The sequence below is a fragment of the Elephas maximus genome, chromosome 3 (genome assembly GCF_024166365.1).
Source record: "Elephas maximus indicus isolate mEleMax1 chromosome 3, mEleMax1 primary haplotype, whole genome shotgun sequence".
Lineage (NCBI taxonomy): Eukaryota > Metazoa > Chordata > Mammalia > Proboscidea > Elephantidae > Elephas > Elephas maximus.
This window is the reverse complement of record NC_064821.1, coordinates 27,515,356-27,531,869: the sequence shown is the minus strand read 5'-3', so window position 1 is coordinate 27,531,869 and position 16,514 is coordinate 27,515,356. Positions and strand designations below refer to the sequence as shown.

Here is a 16,514-nt window from a genome sequence, read left to right as displayed (position 1 = left end):
TTTGTTGATGAACATCATGGGAAAGATATAAGACAACTAAATGTGTGGTTCCTGGAACAGTGGCAGCTGCATCACCAGAGGCAAGGACCATCTTGGGAAAGAAGGGAGAGGAATAAAGATGAAAACAAATGGGGTGTCTTCATTATGTGTATTTTGTTACTTAAAAAAAAGGAATGCTGATATAGCAGAGCATTTTGGAAAGGGGTAAAAGGGTGGTCGTGGTTTTTGTTTTTGCACAATCTGCTCCTATCATTTATATATTTGATAATTTTATGAAGACAAATATAAAGGCTAGGGAAGCAGCCTAATGTGTCTGTCTGGGCCACCTCCTGTGTCATAGATCAGAGCCAGACACAGATATAATATGAAGGTGTATTAGGAACCCGAAATGGGAAGATAAGGTGAAGCCAACACCCCCTACCCCCCCCCACAAGAATGCAGGAAAAAATCAATGTCAGAGAATTCTATAACTGTCATCCTGTTGGCTCAGGAGGAACACGGCTGCCATTAGAGAGAGAAGGAGACTACCAGAATGAGAGAGCTGCTTGAACACTGATGCTAAGATACAAGGAAAAATGTCAGGAAGATGGCAGTCAGTTAGGCAGAAGTCCTATGGGTGACTTGGTTCCAATCACTTTATGCATGTACTCTATTCACAGATTCACCTAGATGAATCTATACTAAAACACCTGCCCTCAGCCCTCATTTCCAAACATTAGCTAAGCAGTTTTAAGTTACCTGGCTGGCATCACTGAGGAATGATGCATGCCATCTGCCCGGGATGGTGAAGGTGGAAAATGTGTCCTCAGGAAAGGCAGAGGGACAGAATGAAGGCTCCTGAGCAAGAAGGATGATCTGTGGGTGGAGTCTCAGGTGTGCTGCTTCCTGACTGGGGGAGGGCTGTTGAGTGAGGTGGTCACAGTAGACTATTTGCAGTCTCTATGTCCCTGGGGGCTCAACATCCAAAGCTCCTCATTAACCAAACTCTTTTATTGTCATTCTAATCCCAGGGCAATGCAAATCTGGAAAGACCGAGACAATGGAAGAGGAGAATTCAGGATTGAAAAGGAAATTCAGTCCTAGAGGTTGCAAAAGCTAGTTATGTTGCAATGACAGGAGCCTGATTCAAGCTAAGACCTAGTGTGGACCATTTTCTCGTACCTTATTTCTAATTTTGTTTTAAACAACCCCCAAGTGCCAGGAGCTCTAGGTGCAAAACAAATCAAGGCACTCTAGTCTCTAGGTGTAAAAGATCTAAAATCAAGTCCTTGTTAGGTGCCGTTGAGTCAGTTCCAACTAACAGCTACCCTATCTATATACAACAGAAGGAAACACTGCCCAGTCCTGCGCCATCCTCACAAATAGTTGTTATTCTTGAGGCCACTGGTTCAGGGATGGTAATAAATACAACAAATTCGGCCCTATAGGATGGAAACACGGACTGGAGGAGAACCCACCACAGCGACTGTTCTTTTCCGCACCCCTCCCTCTGCATCTGGCCCCACCCAGAGCCCCGCCTTCAGAGTCGGGTTTCCACTCCCAGCCTTGGCCAAGTAAGCATTTCTCCTCATTTCTGTGCTGAAAGACGCAGCTGCCGCCAAGAGTCTCCTGAAACTCTCGGGCTTAGCCGTGTGCGCCGTTCTTGAGGCCGAAACCGGAAGTGAACGTGCGGGTCGGAACAAGCGTGTGTGTCAGTCAGCGGCCTTCTAACTGGGGTTTCCACGCGCCTTTGAGGTTAGTTTTCATGTTTCCGCATCCTGCCCTCCCTGCCCAGGTAAAGCTATGCAGGAGCGGGAGCATCTCAAGGACGTGGTGCGTGGTCAAAGGGCGCTGCCCTGGCCCGAGAGGTAGACTCGCTGCTCTTTTCCTTCAGTGGTAGCTCTCCATTGATGGACTCACTTTTGAGAGCCGGTGGGTGCTCTGCCCAGCCATTCGGAGCCGGCAGGGTAGGACCGCCAAGAGTGGATAAAACTGGCTATAATAGAATTAGACAATCAGTAGATAACCTTTTAAAAATGAATAAATAGAATAAAAGGGATACCCTGTAATATGCCCATTGTTAATTTTCATGGAGTTGGCCCCTACTCATGGGGATTTAATGTAACAGAAGGAAACGTTACCCAGTCGTGCTATCGTCATGATCATTGATTTGTTTGTGTCCTGTGACCCATAAGGTTTTCATGGGCTAATTTTTATACCATTATGTGTTTGTCTGGAAACCCTGGTTGCGTAGTGGTTAAGTGCTAGGGCTGCTAACCAAAGGGCTGGCAGTTTGAATTCGCCAGGTGCTCCTTGGAAAGTCTATGGGACAGTTCTACTCTGTCCTATAGGGTCTCTGTGAGCCGGAATTGACTCCATGGCACTGGGTTTGGTTTTTTTGAGTTATGTGTTTGTCCTACTGAGATGGCTTGCATGTTGCTGTGATGCTGGAAACTATGCCACTGGTATTTCAAATACCAGAAGGGTCACCCATGGTGGACAGGTTTCAGCTGAGCTTCCAGACTAAGACAAGGAAGAAGAGCCTGCAGGTCTACTTTTGAAAAAAATTGGCCAATGAAAACCTATGAACAGCAGTGGAACATTGTCTGATGCAGGTTGGAAACACTCATAATATCACTGGGAAGAGCTGCCTCCTTAAAGTATGGTCAACCTTAATGATGAGAATGGAGCCAAGCTTTTAGGACCTTCATTTGCTGAATGTGTGGCGTGACTCAAAATGAGAAGAAACAGCTGCAGACATTCATTAGTAATCAGAATGTGGAGTGTACAAAGTATGAATCTAGGAAAATTGGAAGCTGTCAAGAATGAAATGGAATACATAAAGATTTATAACCTAGGCATTAGTGAGCTGAAATGGACTGGTATGGGTCATTTTGAATCAGATGATCATATGGTCTCTGCTGGGAATGACATATTGAAGAAGAATGACTCCACATTCATCATCAAAAAGAACGTTTCAAGCTCTGTTTGGAAGTACAATGCTGTCAGTGATAGGATAGAATCCAGTTGGCTACAAAGACCAGTTAATACAAACTGTTCAAATTTATGCACCAGCCACTTATGGCAAAGATGAAGAAATTGAAGGGTTCTACCAACTTCTGCAGTCTGAAATGGATGAAACATGCAATCAGGATCTATTGATAATTACTGGTGATTGGAGTGAGAAAGTTGGAAACAAAGAAGAAGGATCAGTAGTTAGAAGATAATGGCCTTGGTGATAGAAATGACACTGGAGAGATTGTGTGATAGAGCTGTGCAAGGCCAGCGACTTACTCATTGCAAAATACGTTTTTCAACAGCGTAAATGGCAACTATACACATAGATCTCACTGGATGGAAAACGCAGGAATCAAATCAACTACATCTGTGGAAAGAGACAATGGAAAAGCTCAGTATCAGTTAGAACAAGGCCAGGGCCAACTGCAGAACAGACCATCAATTGGAAGAGATTCATATTTCTGCCCATCCCAAAGAAAAGTGATCCAACAAAATGTGGAAATTATCAAACAATATCATTAATATCAAATGCAAATAAAATTTTGCTGAAGATCATTCAAAAGTGGTTGCAGCGGTACATAAACAGGGAACTGCCGGAAATTCAAGTCAGATTCTGAAAAGGATGTGGAATGAGGGATATCATTGCTGATGTTAGATGGATCTTGCTTGAAAGCAGAGAATAGCAGAAAGAAGTTTACCTGTGTTTTATTGACTACACAAAGGCATTTGGTTGTGTGGATCATAATAAATTATGGGCAACATTTCAAAGAATTGGAATTCTGGAAAACTGAATTGTGCTCATGGGGAACCTGTATATAAGTCAAGATGGAGTGGTTCAAACAGAACAAGGGGATACTGCTTGGTTTAAAATCAGGAAAGGTGTGTGTCAGGGTTGTATTCTTTCACTATATTTATTCAAACTGTATGCTGAGCAGATAATCTAAGTGCATTTTGCAGATGAAAGGACCTATTCTTGTTCATAGTGTAGATTTGATAATATTTATTGATGGTTCATGTACTTGAGATAAAAATGACACACTTAAGTCTTCTTATTCTGTGGTGACATGAAATTTTGGAAGCTTGTCTGAAATTAAAGCCTGCAAGAGCAGATAAGTTACTATAGCTCCAATTCATGGTTCTGGGCTTAAAGGGAATATATATATATTTTTAAAAAAGGGACTATATATACTGATTCTAAATATGTGTTTGGTATCTGGCCTGCAAAAGAGAAATTCTGGAAAAAAAATAGGGGGTTTTGACTTCTAGAATGTTTCCTGGAATATAGATAGATGCTTTGCTAGAGGGTTTATAACTGTTTACTCAGATACTAGTAGTTCACTGTAGAGCTCATACAGGGCAGAATGATAAAATTTCTAAGGACAATTATATATCTGCCAGAGCTGCAGAAGCCACTGGTAAGCCATGGCGGACCCCAAACCTGGAAGCCCCATTTTCAGTAAACAGGAAACTTTTGTTCATTTCTAAAAGTGTGCTTCACAGAAAGAAATGGACAATTGAATTTTAAAACAAAGGCAAAGGAATTCTATTGAACTATGGGAGTTATGTAACAAAATAATTCCTGGATTGCAATCCATATTTCCTCGGTTAGGGTTATTGTCTCATTAACGAAATTATTTGTGAAAGAGTAATTTTAAAGGCAGTACTCTTGCTTGGTCCCTGGGTGGCACAAATGGTTTATTCTTGGCTACTGCTCAAAAGGTTTGGGATTCAAACCCACCAAGCAGTGCCGTGGAAGAAATTCTTTACAGTGTGGTTCTGTAAAGGTGACAGCCAAGAAAATCCAATGGAGCTCATTTCTCTTCGGTAACACATGGGTTTGCTATGAGTCAGAATCAACTCAATGGCAGCACATTTGAATTTTGGGTTAGACTCTTGCTACACCTAACAGACAGATGAAAATTATTCAAAGCATATTAAAAAGATGTGCTATTTTTCAATAGATTTCTTTACACATTACTCCCAATGTAAGTGCATGAAGTTTACACCAATTCCCTCTGCCAGGAACCTGACAGCAGTTAGATTTCATAGAAGTAATGCCAGAAGAAGGTAAGAGATTTTGCCTAGTTATCATGTGTATGATGTCTGAATGGCCTAAAGTCTTTCGTTTTTCAAAAACTGATGCTCAGGCGGTGGTAAAGGCTCTCTCTTTTTTTGATTGTGCTGAAAATATACACACACCATACGTTTGCCAACACTTCCGCATTTACAGTTCAAAGACATTGATTACATTTTTCATGTTGTGCCTCCATTATCACTGTACTATTCCAAAATATTCCACCACCATTAACGTAAACTCAATGTCCCCAAACAAAAACTCCCTCCTCCCCCCCCCCTTTGCAGCCCTAGTAACCATTAATAATCTTTGGTTTCTGTATATTTGCTGATTTCATACAAGTGAGATCCTACAGTATCTGTTGTTTTGCAACTGACTTATTTCGCTCAGCATAATGTTTTCAAAGTTCATCCATGCTGTGGCATGCATCAGAACTTCATTTCTCTTCATGGCTGCATGATATCGTGTTTATATACCACATTTTGTTTATCCATTCATCTGTTGATGGACATTCTTGTTGTTTCTACCTTTTAGCTATTGTGAAAAGTGGTGCAATGAACAGGTAAAGGCTCTCTTAATACACATAATACCAACTTTTGGGATACCAGAACATCTTGAATCACATAGGAAGTGGTTTTATTTTATGTGTTGTAAAGGAATCATGCAGGTGTTGGTAGATTACTGTAAGCTGTACCCTAATATCCTCAGTTCTTCAGAAAATTAGATGAGATGAATGAGATTTTAAAACACTCATTGGCTAAAATTCAGCAATCTACTGGGTTAAAATGGCCTAGAGCTTTACCACTACCACTGTAAAATTTAGAGCAACCCCTGCAAGCAAGGACAGCATCTGTCTTTTTGAATTTATGTTTGGCAGGATGATGAACTTGGGACTGAAGCTTTGTCCAGTTTAACTGAATCCTCTCACAATCATATTCAGTACTTAAAGGGCTTCTCTCTTCCCTAGAAACCCTGAGACTTAAAGTATCCTTACTCCACTCAGCCCGATAATATATGATGGCAACAATATGCATAGCGGATTCAACAACACTGGCTCACAAGACAGAAAAGGGCTATAGAGGAGCAAGGTTCTAGTCTAGGCATTGTGGGACAGACTGATTTCACTTTTAATGAGGAGCTCTATTCAAAGGAAAAGCAACTATTAACTGGTATAAGTAGATTAGAGGGAATTCTTTTCCAGGAGGAAGGCAATGGATGGGAATTGGCCTAGAGAGACAATCAGGCTTTACAGCTGCTTGAGCTTCAGGCAGTCTCAATAAATAATGCTGAATAATACTAGAACTCAGACTGGGAAAGGGACTGTACCCAGACCCAACAGGGCCTGTCGACTAACAGAGATGGACGCTTCTGTTAGGTAGGTGGCATATCCCATCTTCATTGCCGATTGCTAGTAAGGATCAGTTATGAACACAGTCCTTGTGATGTGGAGACTGATCCAGTCGTCACCTTCCCACTTCTCCATCCTTATTGGTTCTGCATGATTCTGGTGTGTTCCTGTGAATTTCTCTGGCTTTGGGTGTTGGTTATTAATGTGCTATAAATTATATTCAGGTGAAAAGACAAACTTTTCAGGTTATTAGGAGCCCATATATTATTATAATGCTAATATTATATATTAAATACAAGAATGAATAAATAAATGCATATAAATGTAAATTTACCACAAAGAAGAGATCTACTGAACTCTGTTAATGAGTTATTTCTACCTCACCTCACTTCCAGAGCTCTGAAAATCCCCCAGAGCTTTAAAATGCAGAAGTTGCCAATAAGAAAGATGATGCAGGCATATTTATGTTAGTTAGCAGCAGAAGTCGGAATTCAATTTACCAGTTGAATTTACCATAAACGAGATGAGCTTTGACAGGTGGATTTTCTTCCAGGTATTTCTTTTTCATTTCTTATCTAAGGGAAATTTGTAGTTGAAGTGAAACAAGCACCCATAAACCCTTGACCTGGATTCACCAATTGTAAAGATTTTGCCTCATTTGTCCATGGTTACAATGAAACATACAATGGTTAATTGCAGACTTTCGCTTTTACCCTTTAATCTTCAGCTTGCACCTCCTAAGCATAAGGACAGCCTCGTACAAAACAACCTCTGTTGTCTTACCCAAGAAAATAAAATTTCTCTGGTAGTCCAAAGTTATCTATTATAGTTGTAAGGGTTTTGAACCTAGCATGCAAACAAGATTTGCATGTTGCCTTTTTAGATCTCTTTAATCTGTTGTACATAGAACATTTGCCTATGTGTATACATACACGCACACACAGATACACATGCACACTCAGATTCAAGTGAGTTGTATTGCAAAAGGTTCAATATTGTGATAATTATTTTCTCATGATTTTGTTTAATTAGTTTGTCTCCTGTGCTCCATGTGAAGTGGATGTTTGGTCTAGAGGAATTTTGTCTGATAAAAATATAATGCAACCCATAGGCTATGACCTTTCAGGAGCAGATTGCCGGGCCTGTCTTCCAAGATGCCTCTGGGTGGGTTTGAATCGCCAACATTTTGGCTAGTAGCTGAACCCTTAACCATTTCCACCACCCAGGGACTCCTATGAAGACCTAGTCTTCGTTAAATTATATGATGAAGTCAATGGGATACAAAATCATAATTGAAAAACTGAAAAAAAAAAAAAAAAAAGTACTTTTCGTGTTAAGATCCCTACAGCTTGGAAGTTAGAAGTAAAGAATAGAGGTGAGCTTACTCCTCAGAAGAGGAAGGCCTGGATACCAGAGACATTCACTTTCTCCTCTTCCTGTTTCATTAATACTAACAAGCCTTCAGAGGTTGGAATAACATGCACCGATCTGGCTAATTGTGTGCTCTGGGCATTGAGCTCTCAAGGCCATACAACTGTAAATAACCCACCTGTGCCCTCCAGGCCTTCAGCTTGCCTGTCCCAGTCTGGTGAGCTTCATACCTGTGTCTCTCCTCTAGAATGGCTATCTGCATGGGTCTCTCTTCCTGATGGTCCTGAGGAAGAAGCCTTGGCCCTCAAGCCCACCAGGCCAGAGAGGGGTGGTAGACCCACACTTCTTGGTCATGTCCCAGCAGAAACCCAGCACAATTCAGTAAGTACCATGGGAGACAGTGGACACAGAGGGGCTTGTGAGCATTGTTTCCTCCTCATCGGGACAAGCAGCACACTTGGATGGCCAGATGGGAGGCCCTGAAATGCTAAGTTTCAGCTTGGAGGTCTGTGAAGTTTCTGTTTCTGGCTCTGGTAGAGGTCCAAGAAAACTCATTTAGAGTTTTGATTTCTTCTACATTGGTTTTATGTCCCGTAGATACTTCCCCACTAGAGTAGGAAATGGGTGCCTTTCACTTCAGGCATTCAAAAAATGAACTTGTAGATAATGATGATAACAATAATGATGAGGATGATCGCAGTAACCACAGTATCATGAACGTTTATCAGGATCTGAGCTAAGTTTTCTATGTAGCTTGTTTCCGTTTTCTGCACTAATACACCCAGAAAAGAGCAACACCCAGTTGTTGTCATTTCACAGAAAAGGAGCACAGCCTTTTTTTTTTTTTAGCTCATGCCAGGTCATGGGCCAGAAAAGTTTGAAGCCAGGTTTGAATCCAGGCAATGTGACACCAGACACAGGGCACCTGGCCATATTCTCCCCTGCCCGCCCATCCACCCTGCCATTTCACTTTTCTGGTCTGTCCAGAAAGAGATCCCTCCGTTCACTGTGCTCTTTTGTAGGGGGGTCCCTGCTAGACTACAGTGGACAGCAGTGGGTGCTCCTTGCTGCATCTACTGTTGGAAGGATGGCTGAGATCACAGGAGAGAATCACAGAAAGTGAGGGCAGATGAGAATTCAGGGCAGATCTTTCTCTTGCCCCTGCTTGTCTCAGCCTCCCACTTCCTCCTTCATCCTTGTAATTCAACCACCCTCGATCTCAAAGGGAGAAATAAAGATAGGGTCTTGGGTCCAATTCCTAGTCAGGAAACTGGAGTCGGTTTAAAGACTTAACGTAGGTGTATCTTTGGTTAAGTTCCCTGGATCTCTGCTTTAAACATTTTGAAATATGAGGAAACAGAGTGAAGATGGTGCCTGCGTGGACCTCAGACAGTTGCAATTTAATTTGAATCCAATTTGCTCTAATCATTGTCTGTGTTGCATAGGGCAAGTATCTCTGAACCTCCACCTTGCCATCTGAGTTGATCCATAGTTGATAGATCCGCAGTGCTGAAGGGATTGAACAGATGATAGACATTACATATGTGATTAAGTATGGTGATGGACTTGATTAAATATGTGATGGATGCATATCATAAAGGCAAAGTTAGTTTTAGATATTATTGGATTTGAAGGTTTGATTTTCTCCAGACCTCTGAAAGAACATTTTGTTTTCATTCTTATGTGAATAGATAGTGAATGCTTGGAAGGAAACAACTGAGTCTTATTAATTTCTGATTCCCCAGAGCCTATCTGGTGCTGGGCACAGAGTAGGCTACAACCACAAGGACAGCAACAAAACTGTGTTAAATATGAAGTAGACCGTTGGTTCCTTTGCTCCTTGGTTCACAGGATCAGAGCACAGGCTGTGCTGCTTCCACACTGAGTACTTTCCTGCCTGTGCTTTCATCCCTCCACAGATGTCCCACAGGACTAGAGACGAAGATAAAATAGGGTGTGAATGTATCCATATCATGGCTTTTCTACGGGACCTATTCTGTCCATTTAATACAATATACAACGTTCAAGTATTTTTTGAAAATTGTGGAGTTTTTCATAAAAATGAAAACAAAAAAGAAGAGGAAGAAATATAAGGGGAAAGTAAACCTTATAGTCTGGGCCTCAGTACATTTTAAGATTTCAACACATTGTGTGCTTAAATTTCCTGGGACATGATAAATTTCTACCCCTCATATATAATCAAATGAAGGGATGTTAAATCTTTCTTGGGATTTTATTTCATCAAAAAATATGCAACTCCCATGACGATTCAAATTCTGATTAAAAAACAATGGCCAAAATATTTACTCAGTGCCAAACCTTCATTCCTGTCACATGTATTTCAGAGATAGCTGTTATTCTGCCCGTTTCCAGCTAAGAATGCCAATTCAGAGAGGTTGAGAGATTAACGTGCACCCCAAATCTAACGTCTGAAAGATTTGGACTCTGACCTTGTTCTCCTGATTCCTATTCTAGAGCTCTGTCTTTTCAGTCAGAGCTGAATGATATTTATTTTCAAACTTGCTTTGGTTCCAGATGAGCAAAGAGAGGCAGAACCGTTGATTCTTCCTCTTACAACTGAGTTGGCCTGTGAATTAAAGGAATGGGCCAAATGGCTGAAAGGGGACTTTATAGCATAAATATTGTAGATTGTAGGGTTTTCTATGAATCATGTATTTGATACCTTACGTTGGAAATCTGAGAGATGGGAACCTGATTTCCTATACAGGCTGGGACATTTTATGTGGATCTATAATGGAATGTAAACGGAGAAAAGATTGAAGTTGTCAAGGATTTCGTTTTACTTGGATCCACAATCAACAGCCACAGAAGCAGCAGTCAAAAAACCAAGAGGCACATTGCATTGGGTAAATCTGCTGCAAAGGACCTCTTTGAAGTGTTGAAGAGCAAAGATGTCACCTTGAAGACTAAGGTGTGCTTGACCCAAGCCATGGTATTTTCAATCACATCATATGCATGTGAAAGCTGGACAATGAATAAGGAAGACTGAAGAAGAATTGACACCTTTGAATTGTGGTGTTGGGAAAGAATATTGAATATACCATGGACTGCCAAAAGAACAAACAAATCTGTCTTAGAAGAAGTACAACCAGAATGCTCCTTAGAAGCAAGGATGGCGAGACTGCGTCTTACATACTTTGGACATGTTGTCAGGAGGGATCAGTCTCTGGAGAAGGACATCATGCTTGGCAGAGTACAGGGTCAGCGGAAAAGAGGAAGACCCTCAACGAAGTGGATTGACACAGTGGCTGCAACAATGAGCTCAAGCGTAACAACGATTGTAAGGATGGTGCAGGACTGGGCAGTGTTTCGTTCTGTTGTGCATAGGGTCGCTATGAGTTGGAACCAACTTGACTACACCTAACAACAGCCACGACTTAAAGTAGAATGCAAGAGGAAAAAAATGCTTAAAAGTAAACTGTGCAAAATGAAACATAACTTAAAGATTTGGAAAATTCTGTTGTACAAACTAAGGACATGTGTCCTATAGTGTTCACCAAGGACGTGGCTACACAATCTTTTGTTAAAGAGATTAAGCTTGCGAGTGATGGATCTAACCGACTACCACAGCAGAAAACCCATTAGCTTAGACTGAAGGGGACAGAGAAAGAATGAAAGGAAAGAACGCTGTCTGCCTCTTGGAATTCTACAGGCAGGAAATAGGCCAAAGGTGCTACAACTGTGGTCCTCCAAGAAAAGAAAAAGACCATCCTTGGAGCAGTTCAGAGATCAGCACAAATGTTGGAAGGAGCATGGGAAGCAGGGCCTTCTTGGTTTCAAAGGGTGGGGCCACGGTCTCCTAGGTTTCAAAGAGTGGAATCTTTGCCAACTCAGTTCTGGAGTACGCAGCTGCTGTTAAGGTGTGCCAGGGGGCATGGGCTACCCCAAATGTGGAGGGGGCAGGGCTGCTATGCCCAAGGGGCAGAACAGTGGGGTCTTCTGGGGTCTAGGGTGTACGGTCACCACTCAGATGAAGTAGAAGAATTGCGCTGCCTAAAGCCGAGGGAGCAGAGTTGCCATCCCAGAGGGCCTGGAAGGCAGAGCTGAAGCCCAGGGCAGAGGGGGCTCCACTCAGAATCCAGAAGGCATAGTCAACACTCAGAGCCTGGAGGGCAGGGCCATTGCCCAGATGGTCTCAGAGAAGGGAGGACTATTTTGAACCCTTGAGAGCTAATGTAATTTTTTCTGTTGGGTTTTGGACTTGCTTGGTATTTGTTACCCCTTTTTTTCCCTCCGATTTCTCCCATTTGTAATGGAAATGTCTACCTTGTGCCTGTTCCACCATTGTACTTTGGAAACTAATAACTTGTAGATTTCACAGGTTCACAGATGAAGAGGAGTTTTGTCCCGGGATGGAATAAGGATAAAGTCTCACCCATAATTGGTTTAGATGATTCAGAAGATGAGATTTTGGACTTGGAGTTGGCTTAAGACTTTTGGAATGATGTGATGGGGTGAATGTGTTTTGCATGTGGCAAGGACATGAATTTTTGGGGGCCAAAGTGTGGAATGTTATGGATTGAATTACGTCCCTTCAGAATATGTGTTGTAAATCCTAACCCCTTAGACTGTGGTCATAATCCCATTTGGGAATGATTGTTATGTGAATGAGGCAGAATTAGTGTAGGGTGTATCTTGAGTCAATCTCTTTTGACATATAAAAGATTAAACAAATGAACTGAGAGTTGGGATAAGATAGATGCCAAGACACATGGAGATCCCAAGGAACCATGAAGCGGAAACTGAAGAGACAAGGACCTTCCTCCAGAGTTGAAAATCTTACCCTGAGGCGGCACTCTGAATTCAAATTTCTAACCTCCTAAAATGTGAGAAAACAAATTTCTGTTTGTTAAAGCCATCTACTTATGGTATTTCTGTTATAGCAGTAAAAGTTAACTAAGACATAAGGTGACACTGAACTCCACAGCAGACATTTCCCTGAGATGGGTGTAGTGCTGATACAAATAACACGGCATGCAAATGAAAAACAGGAACAGTGTTTCTTAAAAGTAAATTATTGCTTAATCATTGGTGCATTTTACACTAATGACATTTTTGGAATCAGCAATGCCATATGATTTTGTGTGTTTACCAATGTCTTTATAAAAATTTGATGTTCACCAAAGCCAAGGGTTAGGACTGACATTTGAAAAGATTTTTAAAAGGTAACCCACCTATTTGAGTTAGCATGTATCTTCGTAGAAGAAGGATGTCAGAAAAGCAAAGAATGATGAAAACCCATGAAAATAATTGGCGTATAAAAACTTTTTATGATTATGAATATTTCATTTTAGTTTAGAGTCCAGCTAATGTGGCTCTAGGAGCCCTGGTGGTGCAGTGGTTAAAGCACTCAGCTGCTAACCAAAAGGCAGCAGTCCAAACCCACCAGCTGCTCGGTGGGAGAAAGATGTGGCAGTCTGTTACTGTAAAGATTTACAGCCTTGGAAACCCTGTGGGGCTATTCTACATTGTCCTATAGTGTTGGTATGAGTTGAAATTGACTCGATGGCAACGGGCTAATGTGGTTCTGTCCCCTTGTTCGATGTTTATAAATATTTAAAATCAAGGGAATTGATTATACTGCATTTGAGTGAGATAAAATACATGATTACGATTACTTACTGTTGTTATTGTTAGTTGCATTTGAGTGGGCTCCAACTCATGGCAACCCCAAGCACAATGGAACTAAATGCTGCCTGGTTCTGCACCATCCCACGATTGATTGCAGATCAGACGATATTTCCTTGTGACTGATAGGGTTTTCACTGGCTAATTTTTGGAAGTAGATCATCAGGCCTTTTTTCCTAGTCTGTCTTAGTTTTGAAGCTCTGCTGACACCTGTCCAGCATCACAGCAATACAGAAACCTGTATACGACAAACTGACAGGCAGGTAGTGGTTGCACATGAGGTGTTGGCTGGTAATCCAACCCGAGTCTCCTGTGTGGAAAGTGAGAATTCTGCCATCGAACCACAAATCCCTCGTTTGACTGCTTCTTAGTGTCCTATAATTGGAACATTTTGCTTTTTACTTAAAAGGAGAGGGGTATTTCTTATTCTATATGTTTTCTTCATAGGGGGCTGATGTTTTCCTCTTTTTAGGTATTTCTTTTCTTAAAATGACCTTGTTATTCTGACAAATGAGAAATATTGTTTAAGTTACTGAGGTATTAGGTCCTCAAGTATTAGCACTTTACTTTGTATTTCTTGAATTCAAAATTTAGACACAGTGCTGGGTACCTGCTTACTTGTTTCCTTTTAACAGTCTTCATTTCTTTTTCCAAAAGCTATCTCAGATTCATGGAGCCACAGAATCTAACAGGTGTCTCTGAATTCTTCCTCCTGGGTCTCTCTGAGGATCCAGAACTGCTGCCTTTCCTCTTTGGGCTGTTCTGACCATGTACCTGATCACCGTACTTGGGAATCTACTCATTATCTTGGTGGCTGGCTCTGACTCCCACCTCCACACAGCCATGTACTTCTTCCTCTCCAACCTGTCCTTGGCTGACATTGGTTTTACCTCCACCACAATCCCCAAGATGTTAGTGAACATCCAGACACGCAGGAAATCCATCACCTATGTGGGCTGCCTGATACAAGTGTCCTTTTTTTCCATATTTGGATGTCTGGACAGTCTTCTCCTGACTGCGATGGCTTATGACAGGTTTGTGGCCATCTGTCACCCCCTGCACTACACAGTCATCATGAACCCCCGCCTCTGTGGCTTGTTAGTTTTAGTGTCTTTTTCCATCAGTCTTTTGGACTCCCAGCTGCACATTTCAATGGTGTCACAACTTACCTTCTGCAAGAATGTGGAAATCCCTCATTTTTTCTGTGACCCTCCTCAACTCCTCAACCTTGCCTGTTCTGATACCTCCACCGACACCATATTACTCTATTGTATTGGTGCCATCTTTGGTGGTGTTCCAGCCTCAGGGATCCTTTTCTCTTATATGCGAATTGTTTCCTCCATTCTGAAAGTCCCATCATCAGGTGGGAAGTATAAAGCTTTTTCCACCTGTGGCTCTCATCTGTCAGTTGTTTGCTTATTTTATGGAACAGGTATTGGAGTGTATCTCAGTTCAGCTGTCTTATCTTCCTCTAGGAAAGGTGCAGTGGCCACAGTGATGTACACTGTGGTGACCCCAATGCTGAACCCCTTCATCTACAGCCTGAGGAACACGGACATCACGAGTGCCCTGTGGAGGCTCCTTGGCAGAACAATCTAATGTCAACACTTGTGCCATCTTTTCGAGTGTGTGAGTTGGAAAAGACGGCAAAACCCAACATCTGCAATCAGAAATCTTGCCTCTTTGGTTATATAACTTCTGTAGCTTTCATAGCTTTCTGTCTCAAGTTTTCATTTCCTTTGTTGTATCTTTAGTGGAATTGTGGGAGAATTCTGGGTAATGTCAGACTGCTTGATAAAATCCCATTATAGCTATGGAGTCTTCGTAGTTTCTCATCTATGGCTCAGGCTTCCTGATAAAACACACAAAGTTATTTCTATATATTTAGAATCCTCATCTGTTATCAGAATTCCTATCTATTGCCCAGATTACTTGTATGTCTCATGGAACTGTGTACGCAGTTTATGTGTTCGAATGAATATCACTGGTCGCCAGACTCGACTTCATGTTGGAAGCAACTGGGGAACTTAAATAATATCGATGCCTTGGTCCCACCAGTACAGATTCTGATTTAATTGGGCCAGTACGCGGCAGTATTGAGTATAAGATTGTTAAAGCACCACAGGTGGTTTTAATATACAGCCGAGGTGAGAACTACCGATCTTTTCAGACTTTTCCTTCAAAGATGACTAGTTTGTTGTGGGTCTTTTACTCCTCCTGAGCAGATGCTGAAGATCATAAAGCTCACAAGCGGAAAGATATGAAAGCGCTTGCCCTAACAGCAGACAAGTGATTTTTCCAATATTCTTGATGATATTTCTTCTCATATCTTCCAGCTCCACACCTTGTTGTTGTTGTTGTTAGCTTCCCTTCAGTTGCGCCTCACCCCGACTCATGGAGACCCCATGGACCACAGAAGAAAATGCTGCCTACTCCAGCACCATTCCTGTTATTGGTTATGGATCAGATCATTGTGGTCCATAGGGTTTTCATTGGCTGATTTTTCAGAAGTAGATTGCCAGACCTTTCTTCCTCATGTGTCTTAATCTTGATGCTCTGCTTAAACCTGTTCAGCATCATAGCAACTCGCAAACCTCTACTGGCAAATGTGTGGGGACTGCATATGGGGTGTGTGGTGGTTAAAGTTGTTTGTCAAATTGGCTAGGCCATGATTTTCAGTGATGTAGTTTGGCAGTTATGTAATAATGGTAATTTGTCAGTTATGTAATGATGTAGTCATCTTCCATGATGTGATCTGATGTGATTGACCAATCAGTTGTAAGGGGAGTTTCCTTGGGGATGTTCTGGCAAAGCTAGCTTGCTTGCTCTGTATTCTGCAGACAGCTTGTCACCATCTGACTTCTGGTTCTTGAGACTTTAGCTGGCTGCCTGCTGTATTGCTTGTTGATCTTGAGATTTGTCAGCCTCTGCAGCCTGTGCTCCAGCAGCCTGCTGTCTTATCTGCTGATCTTGAATTCGTCATCCTATGCAGCCCATGAGCCAGTGGCCTGCTATCTGACCTGCCGATCTTGGATTTCTCAGCCCCTGCAGCTATGTAAGTCAGGAGAAACCTTC

The 16,514-nt window shown here is 41.8% G+C and overlaps 1 pseudogene; it reads left to right on the top strand.

Annotated features, from left to right (window-relative positions):
- Positions 1-14,094: 14,094 nt before the first annotated feature.
- LOC126072121 (olfactory receptor 18-like) lies at positions 14,095-15,775 on the top strand (annotated as a pseudogene).
- The last annotated feature ends 739 nt before the right edge of the window (positions 15,776-16,514 follow it).